The sequence below is a fragment of the Henckelia pumila genome, chromosome 1 (genome assembly GCF_033568475.1).
Source record: "Henckelia pumila isolate YLH828 chromosome 1, ASM3356847v2, whole genome shotgun sequence".
Lineage (NCBI taxonomy): Eukaryota > Viridiplantae > Streptophyta > Magnoliopsida > Lamiales > Gesneriaceae > Henckelia > Henckelia pumila.
The window spans coordinates 146,377,015-146,386,056 of NC_133120.1; positions in this window are offsets into that span (position 1 = coordinate 146,377,015).

Consider the following 9,042-nt stretch of genomic DNA (forward strand, 5'->3'; position numbering starts at 1 on the left):
TTATCTTTCTTCTCTAGACTTTGAAGCAATCATATATGCAAATCAGACGCTAGGCTAAAACAACCACCCAGGCCATACATATACAATTCCTCAAATCGTCTATTCGAACGTTTCCGTTCATTTCAAAATCAAAGAATAAGTCTTCAAGATGAATGCAACATATAACATAATCAGGGCATTCATTATATCAAGAACTTATTCAAGTAATCAAAAGAAAGCACATAAGAGCACTTAAACAAACAAGTATGTGAATTGAGGGAACTCGATACAAACCATCTCGAGTTGTAATCCCAATCAAATTGTAGTCCACTTTTACCTTTCAAATGTGATGTCTAGAAGGTCTTCAAACTTGTCAAAATCTGTACAAGATCACACACCAAGCATAACTCAAAATCTGCTCAAGATCAACCCCAAACTTCAACAAGAATGCCAAAGGAAACTCTACCAACCTTGTGCTAACGTCTATCGGTTTCGAAGTCGAGATTAATCAATTGAAATGTCCTGTTCAAGCACTGAAACAACAACATAACAAGCAAAGAATCATCAGCTAAGAGCTCATCCACTTCTAAGCTGAAGAATGATAGCAAATCACTCCAATTCAAAAGTTCGACGGCATTTCGGTATAACTCGGCGATTCCCGCAAATCTCTATATCATTTCTAACATTCATATCAATTGTTCAACCTCTAAACCAACATATCAGCAGGTGTATAGAGTGAATCACAGCTAAGAAATCATAAGAACAAGATATACAATTCAATCTTCAATCAAATCTCAAGATTATCAAAGATAGAAGATCCATAACATCAATTCAATACCAGCTGCTGATATCTGTCATTTTCGAACCATCAAACCTTGATTAACAAAGAAGAAACTTACATCAAATCGAAGGTCTTGTCAAGAGGATTCCAAAACATCTTTCGGAATCGAAATCGGACAACCGTAACTCAAGATATGTGACAATGAAGATGAAGATCAAATTTGGAAATTCTGCTCTCGGTTCTTCCTCCTTCAACTTTGAGAAATCTGATAAGTCATATAAATTGTACACGTGCATGCTGAGCAACCTCCACTATTCTGATAAGTTAAATACAATTTGCACTTTAGCCCCTCAAGAGTTCAAAAATGGCAATTCAGTCCTCAATTACTCAATTCATTCAAATTCAATCCTAATCAATTTAAGAATATTAGAATTTAAATCAAAACTCCAAATATTCCCAAATTAACTATTCTCGGATTAAAATTAAATAATTCCGGGCGTTACATGGTTTGAGATCAAATTTGTCGAGTTAGAACCGTCTTAATGTTGGATAAGTTTGGGTGGTGGTTTCACGGCCATAGGTGGCCGGAGTAGGCGGCACGAACATTTTTGGTGGAGCCGTTGAGATGTGCGCAGGTTTAGAGAAGAAGGATGATAGAATTCATGGTTAGGGTTACGGGTATGAGATTATTAGGCGGGCCGGAATTGTGTCTTGGATCCGGGTTGGGTCTAAAATATGTTGGGTCAATTTAGTTGGGTCTGAGTCTGGGTTATATTAGTCGGGCTCGGGTATTTTTATTTTTAAGTCATTTATTAGTTTAAGAGTTTTAATGGGCTAAATTGATTACTATAAATTTATTGGGCTCTTAATTAATTTATTTTGGGGCATAAATATTTATTTAAGTGAGTTCAATAATCTTCATGGGCTTGGAAGTCCATGAGAATTATTGGACCAGTCTGTGATTATTTGGGTCAATCAGTGATTAATTGGGCTTCGGCTACTTAATATGCCAAGTTTTTATGATTATGACATGCTCAATTATGCTATGTATGATTAGTTATGATTTATGTATGGACTGATGATGACATATGTTTATGATGCATTATTTTTAAAATTATGCATGCATGTTCATGTAAATTATATGTATTAGTATGATTATGTGGTTGCTTGATTTTAAACCTTGCTATTATGAGATAAAACATGTTGGGTCTCTAGGCTCACTACGCTTATATTGTTCAGGTGAGTATGATGATTTTGTTGATGACATGGTTGCTCCGACCGGCGGTGAGGGCCTATGAGTTCACACGCAGACGACACCCGTGACCGATGCTATTAGTGTTTTTATTTCATGAGATTTTATCAGTTTTTTAAACAAGTTTTTCGCATTTACATATTTATGGTGATATCAAAATATTATTTTTATTTTTATTATGTATGCATGGCGTATGGATTATTGTTTTTGGGATTTTATTTTTAGTACTGCATGTTGTTAGAGTTTTACTATATATTTTGACGGTTGAAATATTTCCTTAATATTTATTTAAGTTAGTTGTCAAATTTTAAATTAAATGTTTATTTTAAATGTTGTGCATATATGTATGGGCATATTATTATTATTATTATAAAAAAATTTCTAGCATTTTATTAGTCAGAGTCGTTTTAGATGGTAACTCTAAGACAATGCTTACTAAGTTTTTCAAAGTGAATTGTGATTTTCAGTTGACTGGAAAGTATTTATATCGAGAATTTCCACAATATTAAACATGGATAAAAGAGGGAACAAATTGGATTTGTCGAAGAAGCAGCAATAAAGTGGTCGGAAGAGTATATGTCGTGTCTCCGTCTGAAGGTGAGAGGTTTTATCTCCGTATCCTTCTAAATCATGTGAGGGGACCAAGATCCTTTGAGGAACTAATGACTGTGAATCAGGTTCAATATTCAACATTTAAAGAGGCTGCCGAAATTAGGGGACTTCTGCAACAAGATGATTATGTTCATCAATGTATGCGAGAAGCATGCTCTGTTAGAATTACATCTTCCCTAAGAAGTTTATTTGTATCCATATTGGTGTTCTGTGAACCAGAGAGAGTTCGAGAACTTTGGGATGAGTACCATCCTTATATGTGTGAAGATTATGGTAGAGAAATTCATCAAGTAACTTTATTATAAACAAATTATTGCTTGAGATACGAAGATTGTTGCATCAGTACAAAAAAAAACTTGATGATTTTGATTTACCATCATTAAGTGCCGAGTTTTTTGAGGACACACCACTACCTAGAATAATTGAGGATGAGCTTTCTATCCAGATTTCTGATGATGATTTGAGATCAATTGAACGTTTAAATTCTCAACAAAGAATTGGATTTGACAACATTATGGAAAGTATTATGCATAACCAATCAAAACTTGTTTTCATTGATGGCCCTGGAGGTACTGGTAAGACGTTTTTGTGCCGCTCATTGTTAGCACAATTAAGAAAGACCGATAAAATTATCACTGTGATAGCAACATCTGGAATTGCCGCTACATTATTGCCAGGTGGAAGAACTATACATTCACGTTTTCAAATTCCACTTAGATCAACCGCATCAACACTCTATAGAATAAAAAAACAGACATATCTTGCAGATCTCATAAGGCGTGCATCAGCTATAGTTTGGGATGAGGCTCCAATGGCAAATCGCTATGCTTTTGAGAGTGTTAATAAGAGTTTACAAGATATTATGGAAAATCAATTGCCATTTGGAGGAAAGACAATGATTTTTGGTGGTGATTTTCGGCAAATACTATCGGTTGTTAAATGAGGATAAAAAACAGCACAGATTGCTGCAAGCATTTCAAGGTCAACATTCTGACATTGCGTTCAGATAATACACCTTGAACAAAATATGAGATCTGCTCAAGATATGGAGTTTTCACAATTCCTTTTGCTTGTAGGTGATGGATTGCAGCATACTATGAATCAAGATTTTATAAAACTAGTAAGTAGCACGTGCCACGCACGTGAACGACGTATTAATTTATTAAATATAATATAAAATAAATTTAAATTTATTTAAATTTATAATAAAAATTAAATTATCAATAATTAAATTTTCAAATAATCTATAATTGTTTGATTTTTTTAGATGTATTAAGTTTCTAATAGTTGTTAAATGTCATATACTTGAGTCTTAAATATTATTTTTCTAATGACATTTTTTTACTTCTGTTCACAATTTTATACATAGAATAGATTAAATACATAAATAAGATGAAAATAATTTTTTTCTTGTCAAACATATATTCACTTTTATATATCATTTTTTAAAGATTTTCTAAGAATTATGAAGATGTCCATTTTTTTCACCAACTAAAAATTAAACATATCGCGTGTAAATAGATGATAGAAATGTTAAAAGATGAATTTAGGTGATTAATGACATAATTAATAGCACAATTACATCCAAATAATTTGACTTACAATATTGCTCTAATTTTTATCATCTAACTTCAAAAAATAATCAATTTTATTTTTCAATTGTTAATCAAATCAATATAGTATATTAGAAAGTCATAAATGCATAAATTAAGCCACATTTTTTTTCCTTTTATGCCCCAAATACCCAACTAATATCTCAATTTTACATATATCCCAAAATATTTTCAATCCAATAAAAAATAACAAAAATATAATCATGAAATTATTAACTTCTAATTTTTATTATTTCAACTGTATTTTAACTCTATTTCAATAAATTTTTCTATAATGAATTGTAAAAGTATAAAAATACATTTCTCAAAAAAAAAATCCTAAAGAAATAACCAAATAAAATTCTAATTCTAATTATTTAATTCAAAATAAAATCCTATAGCACATTAAAATAAGTTTTTATCATTTATTTAATATTCCTTATAAGTAAATGAAATAATTTTTTATATTTTTTTGAAAAAGTTTAAATTTTAAAATTGTGTCACTTGGCTACCCGTCACTAAAATACTAAATAACTAACCAAATAAAATTCAAATTCTAATTATTTAATACAAAATAAAATCATATAACACTATTAAAATAAGTTTTTATAATTTATTTAATAGTCTTCATAGGTAAATGAAATAATTTTTTTATTTTTGAAAAATTTTAAACTTTAAAAGTAGTGTTTTTTGGCTTCGCGTCGCTATTTTTCTTGAAATATTATAGTAGTACTATAAATGAAATTGAAGTGCAAATACACATGTAACAATTTTTTTTTTAATTTTATAAACTATTTAAAAGATGAAATTGTTGATATTTGTTTTTTAGGCTCTTAAAATTCAGATTTGTTTTAAGGCACAAACCAAATTAAATGAATGTAAACAATGTGCAAATATTTAGTTAATATGCAATTAACGGATCCATTAACTGCAATTCAATTAAAGCAATTAATTCATATATTATTATTATTATTATTATTATTATTATTATTATTATTATTATTATTATTATTATTATATATATATATGTTGGGATCGGTTCAGAGGGTAGAGGGGGGGGGGGGGTGAATACACTCTGAAACTTATTTTCTTTCTTTTCAAAATGATCAAGTGAAGTTTAGTTCACTTAATCTGTTTTCTCAACTTCTAAAACGGTTTGAACAACTTAAATAGTGCGAAAATAGTTCAGAGGTTTTAGTGATGCAAAGACAAGTTATAACATGATGTATGAGCAATATATAAGATAAATATGCAGTAAAGACTAAGACACGATTTATGGAAGTTCGAAGGCTTAATCCTTCTACGTCTCCCCTTCTTCCACTTAGGAAGGAATTCACTAGAAGACTTTGGTTATTACAACGTCTTGCAATACACCCACTTCAGACTTAGGACTTATCCAATGCCTAATCCGAAACTCCTAGATTTACACAGATAAGATTCTCAGTTCTTATCAGACTGGTGGAAGCTTTCAGAGTAGCTTCAAGTCTCTTCAATAATGAATACAGTCCGGTTGAGCTTCTCAAACTGCAGAGCAGTCGAGAGGCTTGGAAACCCTAGGATGATCCTTGAAGATCAGATATGTAAACTGTAGGCGAGGGTTTATTTGAGCAGCAAGTGAATGATCTTGTAAGTGTGCTCAAGTATTGCTTCAGTATATCAGATGAGGACTTCTGATAGTATTCGAGTGATTGAGTTGATTGAGATTTTTCGTGTTGCTTGTCTTCTTGTCACTTCTTGAGCAATCTTCCCTTTATATAGGTCAATCATCAACGTCTTTATTTTGAACGTTCTGATGCTGCATTGAATGCACATTTAATGCTTCATAAATGCATTGATGATTCTGCATGAAGATCGTACACTTCTTTAAATGCAGACAACTTCCAGGGTCCAAAACTGGTATAAACGGTCGAATGCTTTATCTGTAGCCATTCTGCGTTTTTGCCATTTTAGTGCAACCTGTTGTCTCGATGCAAGAGTCAACAGATCTTCTGATACGCCGGTTCTGCTTTTGATAAAAGATCTTGCAATGAACGTCTTGTCTCAAGTATTTGTCTTGAGATATCTTGATAAGCAGTTGGCATTCTACCGGTAGATAGATTTATCCTCTGCTGGTTTGAATAACCAGTTGATAGGCTTGTGACTGCAACCGGTCGAGAGACAAAGGCGGTTGACAAGCTTCCGGTAGATAACTTGAAGGGTTTAGACGGTTGCGGTAGGAGTTGTAGTAGATTCCTGAAATACAAAAGATTGACAGCACATTGCTATGCAATGAGTTGTTGTTTGTTATCACCAAAATGTCGGATTCAACAATTTCCCCCTTTTTGGTGATGACAAAACTTAAGTGCTCCGAAAATAATATGAAAACATTAAAATGAACTTCATTGCGAGAATGAATTTCATTAATTACAATAAGCATTCTTATTACACCTACTGAAGAAAAACAAAATGAGATACAGCTGCGATAAGTAAAGAAGAGACAAGTTGTTCATCTTTTGAACCAACTGGCTCCTCCTGACCTATCGCCTTCTCTTCTTCTTCTGTCGGCTTCTTCCTTTCTTCTGGATTCTTCTTCACGTCTTCTTGCCTCTGCTGCTCTTCGTTGCTCTTCTTCCCCCTTTTTGGCATCACCTTGGTTGAGTCGAAGGACGATCTCAGTGAGTTGAGTGCCAAGGCAGGATTGCATAGTATCAATTTTTGCATCTAGTTGAGCAATTAGAGTAGCTTGCATAGTGTCCATCCGATCATTCAACTGCCTATGAAGGCGGTTTTCGGATCTGACAACTTGTTCGAAGACGGTAGAGAGCGTTTTGATTTGAGTGCGATGATGGGCAGTGATCTCTTTGGATAGATGAGCAAGGTCTCTAGACACGGTCTCAAAATGCCGAATCATCATCTTGCGTGAATTGTCAACCCATGAGGATGTGTTTGTGATGTCTTGTGAAAAGGATCGAACTGTTTGCATGAGCTCATGAAGCCTATTTATCAATGTGTGATCCAGAGCTGCTGCCATGGCTTCAATATATGAGTCATCAGTCTGAAGCATTTGACTCTGTGTGTCATTCCTTGGTGAAGCCGGGCCAGACTCAAGATGATGTGATGCTGGTGATCTGGCTGGTGAGCTAGCTGATGTACCTTCCAATAGTGGTACAGTTGGAGATGTAGGGGTCTCGACTGCAGCCAAGATGGTTGGTGGAGTAGCAGGATCAGCACTCGGTTCATCCATTAGGAGATCTTCCACAAACTTTTCAGTAGATGGAGACGGTTGAAGTGCTGGGTCAGCATCAGTCACTGGCTGTTCTGGAGGTGCAAGTGATACAATAGTGCTTGGTATCTCTGTTGGGGGCACTACTGCTTCACTGCTGCAAGGAGCCTCTGTCACAGAGGTGACAGGAATTTCTTGTTCAATCACTTCTAAAAAATCTTGTAGACAACTGGGAGAGGTGTGAGCGGTCGCCGCTGGAGATGAGTGAGCAGTCACAGCTGCTTCCGGTTGAATTACTGCTTGGACTACGGTTGAGGCGGGGTCGACCGATGAAGATGCTGCCACAATCGATCCTAGAGCGGATGACTGAAACAGGTCAGCAGTGATGAGACCGGTCAGAATCCCATCTGAAAGAGTAATAGCAGAGACGTCTTCTTCACCCTGATATTGGGTAAGAAAAGTCTTCATCATCACCTGTGCTTCCAGTCCATAAGCCTGTATACAAGCTGCTGAAGCTGTCGTCTTTACGTTGTTAAGAGCTTGGAAGTGCTGAAGTAGTTGAGTGATTTGACGTAGACTATTCTGTAGTCCAGTCAAAATCACAAAGTCATCGGTGGCGGTAGGACTCTTGGATTTGAAGTTCTTGGCACGCTCAGTAATCAACAGAGATATCAGGCTTCCTCGAAGCTTCAAGTCGATGAGCTGTCTTCTTCCCAGAGCCTCCACGATGTCTTCAGTGTCAGCAAAAAGAAGCATCTTCTGCTCAATAACTTTCAGAGCTTTCCACTTAGGAAATATTTGAGCAAGCGTCAGGTGAGTACGGGAATGATGCCATCTGTCAAAGCGCTGTAGGTGACGCTTGACAGTGTGGAGAACGTGAGAGATGATCAAGTTGAGCTCTACAGTAGCTGCTGGTTGAGCCTTAGGTGAGTAGATCATCACACCTTTCCCTTTGTCCTTGGGATTAGCGAGAGTGACCTTTGGAGTTGATGAGGCACCTTCCATGATTATCACACCCTTGGTAGGACGTGGAGCAGTAGTAGCAGTAGTGGTAGTAGTCTCGACCGTTGGCAGAATTGGTGTTGGAACGGTAGGAGCAAGTCCAAAAAGGGACTTTAACTTCTTGTGCTGCCTCTTCTTCTCGCCTGCAGGCGTGGATGGCACAGCTGCTTTGGAGACAGAAGGAGATGACTTGCTGAAGGCTTGAATCAGTGGAACGTTCTCACATGATTCTTCTTCAGAGTCAGACTCTATGATAAGTTGACGCTTGGCAGATTTCTTGGTATGGGCTGGTTTGGCCGCTACCGGGACTGTTGAAAGCGGTTGAGTGACAGCAACAACACTTGCGGTTGAAGGCAGAGTGTCGACCGCAACCTCTTTCTTGTTCAGAAACTTGAAGATTGTAGACTTGTTGAGCCATTTGGTGGGATGCAGAGGCTCAGTCTTGGAGAAGTCTACTCCAAGGACGCTCAAGATGTGGCAAATTTACAGAGCAAATCCCTCGGATTGCCCTTTTCCCCTGATCATTTCACATAAAGTAGTGAACAATATGTCTGACCAGTTGATGTTGATTTTGGAGGCGATACAAGCCATGTATTGGAATTTCTCCATCGTCACCTTGTCG